The following is a 9,012-nucleotide window of genomic DNA, read 5'->3' on the forward strand; positions in this document are numbered from 1 at the left end:
AGCAGTGGAGTATGGATGTAAAACTTCAGGCCTTTTCCGTAAATTTCTCGCATGTTCCTCCATTCCCTTCTCATCTGCTGGTTGGATGGCTGCACCTAGGATGACTGGAAGCCACTTGAAGATGATAAAGGTTCAGTCAGTTGGATCTTTGAGTGAATAGGACTAGGTCCTCCTTTTACCATCCACCCACCCACCCTAGTTGATTTGACCATGAGCAAGAAGTCAGCTTGTTTTGAGCACTGAGATTTTATTTCTGCACTTTTCTGCCCTCCATCCTTTCTTCCACCAGTAGCTTGGTGGAGAATCTGCTTTGTTTCTGAAGTTCTCTTCTGGTCTTTCCCTTTATGTAGGCCAGTGGTTCTCAGAGTGTTATTCAGCAACATTGCATCACTTGGGTACTTGTTAGAAATGCAGATTCTCAGGCCTTAAATCTACTGAATCAAACTCCATGGGTAGGGCCCAAAAAGCTGTGGTATAAAAAGCCCTCAGGTTCTCATACACACTCAAGCTTAAGAATCACTGATGAAGGTAGTGCCTTTTCCCAGATGTCCCTTTTGAAGTCTTCCCTCAGTTCTTGGCTTCCAGGATATCACCCTTCAGGGATTTGCTCTATTAAGGTTTCTAGTTCTAGAGCTGGTGAAGTCCAGTTTAATGTGGCCACAGGGCCTATTCTGTAACATTCATGAATCCTTTTCTTTAAGAATCTTGGGAATAGAGATTTTTGCCAAATAGATACTTCTCTATTAGGCAGCTAGTTGGCCAGTCCAATTATTTTTATTTTCTGTTACATGTTTGGTATAGATCTTTGGGCTCAGGGAATACAGTCCAGGCTCTCTTAAGCTTAAATTGAAGTGGGGGTGGGGAGCCCCACAGCTGCTTGTGGAGGGAGCAGCTGGACATTGCGTAACACTTGAGCAACTCTCCAAAGAAATCTCTTTCCTTTGACCTCAACCCTTTGTTAACCTTGAGGGTGCTGGGCCAAGAGGTACTAAACCAGTTTTTGGCTTGCTTTGCAGCTCTTGCATGGAAAAAAGCATAACATTACAAGAGTCACAACATCATTTGTGTGTGTGTGTGTGTTTATGGAGGATTAGGGATTAAAATTCCATGAGGATTCTTAAATTCTGAGTTCAGAGGATCTGATCTTTCAGGTCTAGGTGACACCTGACCAAAACTCTAATGAACTCTAACGTGAACTGCAATTACAATGAGATGAAGGAACAGTAGTGATCTGATAATTGTTACAAGTTTAAAAGTTAATATTGTCTTTCAGCTTGTGAGGGTCAAAATACATCTCTGTTGGGGCACCTGGGTGGCTCAGTCGGTTAAGCGTCCGACTTTCGCTCAGGTCATGATCTCACGGTTCGTGGGTTCGAGTCCCGTTCGAGTCCCACGTCGGGTTCTGTGCTGACTGCCAGCTCAGAGCCTGGAGCCTGTTTCAGTCTGTGACTCCCTCTCTCTCTGACCCTCCCCTGCTCATGCTGTCTCTCTCTCTCTCTCTCTCCTAGAAATAAATAAAACATTAAAAAAAAACAAAAACAAAATACATCTCTGCATTCCTAGTAATAATATTCCTGATAGACTGATTCCTCAAAGTGAGATATCTGGGATAACCTGGCACTTCTTGAAATTATTAATGCCCAGACCATAGAGATTCTGATTTCATTGTTCTGGAGTGGACCTTGGGCACTGGTTTCAAGAAATCTAGATGACTTGACTCTGGAGTGGGTTAAAGGAGTATTGTGTTCATACTTTGCTCTCCCTAGTTGAAGCAAAAAGACAAATTTTTGAAATGATACTATGCTGTTAACATGATCACAGGATAAACTGAACATCCAGACTGTTAAGAGGTGGGGGAGAGGGGAAGGGGGTGATGGGCATGGAGGAAGGCACTTGTTGGGATGAGCACTGGGTGTTACATGGAAACCAACTTGACAATAAACTATTTAAGAAAGGGGGAAAAAAAGAGCCAGGAACAGGACAGTGCACTATCCTTTAGGAATCAGGGTGTCCACAGTTCAAGTCTGCTAATGAACTTCAGTCCCAGGACTCCTACTGCAACATTTGTTAAAGAGCTGTATCTCTCCACCAGGCTTGTCAGGCTGATAAGACATGAATCTAATGCTGCCAGTGGCCATCTTGCTACCAACTGGAAAAAGCTTGACATACATCTAGAGTAACACCCAAAAAGCTCAAAATCAAGAATTGAAGAGAAATGGATTCCTGGAGACATGGTTTGAGCACCTGGATCCAATTATATTTTCAGGAACACACTCTAATGTCATAGTTGGACAAGCCAATGGCTTAGCTTTCTGTCCGTACATCAGTTCAAGTTGGGTTTTTGAGATGTAAAATGAAAACAATCACCCAGGAAAAACATAACTGATGGGACAATTCACAGACTTCTCTGAATCTTGGACTCCCTCTAAAATATTATTAAGTAAGAAGAGAGGTTAAGTGGGTTGGCACAGAGAGTGCTGAGTGATATGAAACTGGAGTGGATAGTCTTATGGGCTATTTGTGAGTGGAGAAGGGGTACTAGGGAAGCTGAGGAGAGGGGAGAGGGTGAGGGTGGAGTGTTCTAGTAAATGTTTCTAGAGTCTAATAACCATGTATTTAGGTCTTCTTTAATGTCCTTCAGAGATGCTGGAAGAATAGAAGTCCTTTATAATCGCATTTGGGGGGTGGGTGAGAGTAGATTGTTCTAGTAAATGATTCTAGAGTCTAAGGTCCTATATTTAGGTCTTTAATGTCCTTCAGAGATACTGGAAGAATAGATACCCTTTTTAACTACATTTGACATTTAAACTGAGCTACTTGAACCTGACATTGCTGTGTTTATGGATCATGTAGGACTCTAGGTTTATAATTTTTGTGTAGCACAGTTTGTAAGGCAAAGAATACTTTCTCTTCAATTTTAATTCCTCTGTTTACATGTTTTGTTTTGACTTGAGAAATCTTCACAAATGTCTACAAACTTTATTGCTTCCTAATATTAATATCCATATAAGAATGATAAAGTAGAATTATGAAGGGACTAATATGAAACTATACAAATGTCCAAGTTTTGAGGATAGTTTTATTTTAAAAAACAGACTAAGAGAAAGACTTGATTTTATCCAGAGACTCTTTTTTTTTAGAAAATATAAGTGTTGCATTTCATAATGAAATCTATACTAAACAAAGGTCTCTTGTTTTTGTTGTCTGAACTGATTTGGATAAATTTCTGGGGGCCAGACTTTGGTTGGCAGTACAGATAGATGATGACTTAATTACGCACTGGTTTTCTCAGAAAGGTAGCATAGGCCTGGCCAGAGCACCGTCTCATCAAGCCAATATCATCATGGTGTTGGAACCATGGCTCTCTTGCCTTTTCATGTTATTTTGGAGTCCTGAACTTTTTTTTTTTTACAAATAGTTTATTGTCAAGTTGGTTTCCATATAACACCCAGTGCTCATCCCCATTGGAGTCCTGAACTTTAAATGCCAGTGTTGAGGATGCATATGAGTAAATGAATGATAATCCAACAGTATAAATGTTACTTGAGGTCTAGTAGACGAAGAAATGCTTATTGCCCAAAGTTGAAAAAGCAAAGGGTCAACGAAGACAGAAGCCAGCTAAGACTTAAGTCTTTATTTTTTGGTGAGAGTCTATCCAAAGTATTGGGCCTAGTTTTGTTCTGGCCCCTGTGAGATTTGGAAAGAATTTGGGAAAGGGGAGCAGTGTCTAAAGGAAGGGGCAAGAAAACCTGTGAAGTTAGCTTCACAGAAGTGGGGGTAACTCAGCAGAGAAGGCAGAGGGGCCACGGAGAGAGCGGCCCTCAGAATCTTGGGTGGTGACAAACCATGGACAGGTGTTCTTGTCAAGAGGGACAAGCAGCAGCAAATGGGTTTATGATGTAACTAGAACATTTTAGATTACAGCAAAGGAAAAATTTAATGGTGAAAGGTTCTTCTCAGAAATTCTGTATTCTCATCCAATAAAATATTTGAAATAAAAAAAAAACCACCTAGTTTCAAAATCTAAGCATTCAACCTCCATACTTAAGCACCTTTCTACTGCATCATATAAGTCATTGTGGAGCCTAGAATAGAATCCCATATTTTGACCCTAAAGTCCATACTCTAAGATACTACACAATACTGGGTTGAGGGAAGAACAGATTGTAGATGGAAATTATGAGCTTCTTGAATATGTGAAGACATTTGTGTTTTAGACTTCTGTAGGTATCTTAAGGAGATACTGTGCTTACAGTGCAAATGTTCCATAAAAACCACTCTTGGCAGGTATTATGGCATTTTATGAAACTGAGGACCAGTTTTGTGGCTTGCCCAGGTGGTATATCCAAATTAGAATATAGGTCAGGAGTTGACAAATTTTTTCTGTAAAGAGCTGGTTAGTAAATAATTCAGGCATTGAAGACCATAAGGTCACAACTACTGAATTATGGTACAAAAACAGCCATAGACCATACCTGGGTAAATGAGTGTGGCTATGTTCCAATACAACTTTATAGGCACTGAAACTTGAATTTAAATAATTTTCAAATGTTATAAAGTATTCTTTTTATTTTTTTAAAATCTTTAATGTTTTCTAAATTTATTTCTGAGAGAGACAGAGTGAGCAGAGGAAGGTCAGAGAGAGAGGGAGACACAGAATCCAAAGCAGTCTCCAGGCTCTAAGCTAGCTGTCAGCACAGAGCCTGATGCGGGGCTCAAACCCACGAACCGCAAGATCATGTCCTGAGCCAAAGTCAGACGCTTAACCGACTGAGCCACCCAATCGCCCCTTCTTTTATTTTTTAAAACATGTAAACATTTAAAATCATCCTTAGCTTGTGGGCTGTACAGAAACAAGCCACTAACTGGATTTGGCCTACAGGCTGTGATCTGGTGATTGGATTCAAAACCCTGGAGTGTGCACACAAAACCACCAATAATCACAGAAATAAAAATTACAGAATTTTTCTAAGGCCTAAATAAGATTATGGCTACAAAGAACTTAGCACAATTTCTGGTATTTAGGAATCTATCAAAGGTCAGTTAATATCTTCCCTGATAAGTCTTTTCATGTGGCATTTAGACTCAGATTGAAGAACTGTTTTCAAACTGCAATGCGATGAGTCTGACAGTAAGTGGCACTCTTCCCTCGAGTTCAGAAGCCACAGCCTAGGAGAAGGCCAGAGACAGTGCTGCTAATGATATTGAGTGTTTTGGGTTTTTTTTTTTAATTCAACAAGTGAGACTTATTACCTGTGCCTCCGGCCTACAAAATCTACTCATGGAGAGAACAGGGTGTGAATTTTTTAAAGTAATCAGTATTACATTGTGAATACAAGTCTTGATCAGAGCCTTGCTCTCCTGGATAAGACCTGGGGAAAGCTTCAGGCACTGTAGGTTAGCGCTGAGTGAGTGATGACAGATGTTTCTCACATTTGCTTAACACACAGGACCAAGGTCGTGAAGCTGCGGGTTCCCTGTCCTCCACTCTAAGTTCAGAATAAGGGAAGGTTTCAAAGGTTGGGAGTCAGGTGGGGAGCTGTGGCTGGGCTGACCAGGAATGCATTGTATCGGAACTACAAGGAAAGATATCTTTTGGATCTTTATTGACTTTCCCATTCATTCATTCATTCATTCATTCAACAAACATGAAGATCTGCTATGAATACCATGCAACTGTTAAGAGCCATTAAGAATGAGAATACTGACATGGAAAGATATTCTCTATATGATACAATCAGGTTAATATGTGTAGTCTGAGTTCATATTTGTGTCTATCAATGGCTAGCCAACTTGAAAAAATAAAAATGATTTTATGGATGAAGAAATCGAAACTCAAGAATATAACACTATACACTAAGGATATTTCAGCTAGCAGATGGCAGAATTAAAACTCAGGTTTAAAAGAGAAGAGAATTAGCAAGACATGGTAGAATTGGGGCTCTACTGTTTACTAGCTCTGTAGCCTTGGTTGGAACTCAATTTCCTTAACTATGATAATTCTAGTACCCATCTTCTAGGGTAGGTACTATTAGAGAGCACTACTGTTAGAGAGTGAAAGAGAAGACCCACTCCAATTCTTTCTGATACTGCCCCCAAGCAATAGTCAGTTCTCAGTCTTGCTAATCAATCTGTGTAGAAGTATCTGGTTTGGAAGGGCTGAGGGGGTGCGTGGGGGGCTTGAGTGGTGCACGAGCCTGGGCTCTAAGCCACTGCTACTTCCAGGAGAGAGTGATTAAAAATAGAAAAGAGGAAGGCACAAATACTAGCAGAAATGAAAAAGGGAAATTCCTATAGATTTTATAAACAGTACGAAATAATATGAAAATATTATGGATAACATACCAATCAATGTGAACATTTATACAAAATGGACAATTTCTTATAAAATTACCAACATTGGTTTAAAAATAGAAAACGAATAGCTTTCTAATGATTTTTTTAAAGAAACCAGTAGTCAAAATCTTCTCACAAAGAAAACTAGAAGTTCAAATAGCTTCTACCAAACATTGCCAGAAAAAAAAACAAACTTATTTTATACAGACCCTTTCAGAGAATAGATAAAGAGAGAACATTTTATGAAAATGTTCAACCCAGGAATATGTAAAAATAAAAGCTAATGTTTATTTTAGGAATGTAGAATAGAAAATTAATGTAGTCTGACACAATAGTAAAGGAGAAAAATCAATCATTTCAACAGATGCACAAAAGGCATTTATAAAATTTAGTGTCTATTCATGAAAAAAGAAAAAAAGTCTCAGATATTTAGGAATGGAGAACTTCCTCAATGTAATAAACAGTAGCTCCAAAAAACTACACCATAATACATACCCAAGGTGGAAGGTGAAATCTTTTCTTTAAGAGCCAGAATGAGGGGCACCTGGGTGGCTCAGTCGGTTAAGCAGCCGACTTCGGCTCAGGCCATGATCTCATGGTTCGTGAGTTCGGGCCCCGCATTGGGCTCTGTGCTGACAGCTCAGAGCCTGGAGCCTGCTTCCGATTCTGTGTCTCCCTCTCTCTCTGACCCTCCCCTCCTCGTGCTATGTCTCTCTGTCTCTCAAAAATAAAATAAAATAAAAACATTAAAAAGAGCCAGAATGAAACAGGATGCCTATCAAAACTGTTAAATATGAACTAGATTCCATATGCAGCATGGCAAGGAAAAAGTGTAGTATTGAAAAGGAAGACTCTAAATTGTCATTACTTGCAGGAAGTATGACTGTCTACATCGAAATGCAATATAATCTACAGATAATTTATTAATAAGAGAATTTACTGGTTGGAGGGGGGAAAACACCGTTCAAAAATAAAGTACATTTCAGAATACCAGAAACAAACAATATAAAAACTTAAAAATAAGATACTATGTAAAATAACATCGATAATATAAAGTACCTAGAAGAAAATCAAGGTATAAGTTGAGACCCCTACAAAGAAAAGTTAAAATTTTTATTAAGAGGAAAATTAAAGAAAACATGTTTATGGATTGGAACACTCAGTATTATAAAGAGGTCAAATTTATTCCACAAAGTGAGAGAAAATGCTTCATTTATAACAGATTAAATCAGCAGAGGACTGGTATCCAAAATATGTAAACTATTCATATAAATTGATAGGAAAAAATTGAGAAACCCAACCAAAAATTGGGCAAAAAAGTATTTGTCCTCTTAGTATTCTCCAAATCCAAATAGTTCACAAACAAAAGAAAAGGTACTTTATTAACCTCTCCAGTAAAGAAGAAAATGCAAATTAAAGCCACAGTGAGACGCTCTCATATCCCTTAGCAGTTCAGAAAAAAAAATCTGGCAATAATAAGTGCTGGTGACTACGCATAATAAGAAATTCTTTTACACTGCTTGGGGATATCTTGGGAAACAGGCATTACCTAGTAAGGTCCAAAATGTATATTCCCTTTGACCCAGTAATTCACTCTCAGAAACATACTCCACAGAAGGTTCTTTATGTATGCATCAGGGTTCAAGTACAAGAATGTCCAGGGTGGCATTATTCGTGATAACTGAAACAGAAGATGAAGTGCTCATCTAAAATAAAATGAACGACTAAATTTTTTAACGTCTTTATTTTTGAGAGATAGAGAGACACACAGAGTGTACGTAAGGGAAGGGAAGAGAGAGAGAGAGGGAGACACAGAATCAGAAGCAGGCTCCAGGCTCTGAGCTGTTAGCACAGAGCCTGATGTGGCGCCTGAACTCTCGAACCCTGAGATCCTGACCTGAGCCAAAGTCAGAAGCTTAACCAACTGACCCACCCAGGCGTCCCCAAAAAATGAAGAAATAATTTGAGGCATATCCATTCCCAGAAAAATATCCAGTAATAAAAACAAACAACCCACAGGAACACCCAGCAGCATGAATGAATGTCAGAAATACACTGTTGAGTGAAAGAAACAAAACACAAGAACTTACAGATGATATGATATCCTTCATATGATGTTCAAAAACAAGCAAAGCCATACATATAATTTTGGAATGCATATACAGGTAGTAAAACCCTTAAAAAAAAAGATAAATGATTATTGCAAAATTTAGAATAGTAATTACGTGGAGTAAGGGAGGAAGGTTTTCTGATCAAGAAAGGACACACGGGCTTGGAATGGGTGCCGGCAGGACTTGAGGAGATTGGGAGTGTTTTACCTTTTGTTTTGGGTCCTGGTTGAGTGTTTGCTTTATCAGCATCTGTACCCTATAAATTGATACTGATATCTGTTCTATTTTCCACCGGACAGCAGTTTAACCTCAAAACCAGGTTGTGACATTATCATGCACCCATCATCTTGGAAAAAACTTAAAAGTCTGACAGAACTGTTACTGGCAAAGACGTGGGGCATTGTTAAGAGTTCTCTCTGGCAGTGAGAATGTAAACTGGAGTAAGCACTTTGGAAAACTCACCCACAGTCTTAGAAAGTGGACGCCTATGAAAACAGGAAAATGAGAAAGTAGGTCAGGGATGAAAGCGAAAATAGGAAAAGAAAAGAGACTAAGAAAGAGACTT

Source organism: Hyaena hyaena, unplaced genomic scaffold, assembly GCF_003009895.1.
Source record: "Hyaena hyaena isolate Hyena2069 unplaced genomic scaffold, ASM300989v1 scaffold_336, whole genome shotgun sequence".
NCBI lineage: Eukaryota > Metazoa > Chordata > Mammalia > Carnivora > Hyaenidae > Hyaena > Hyaena hyaena.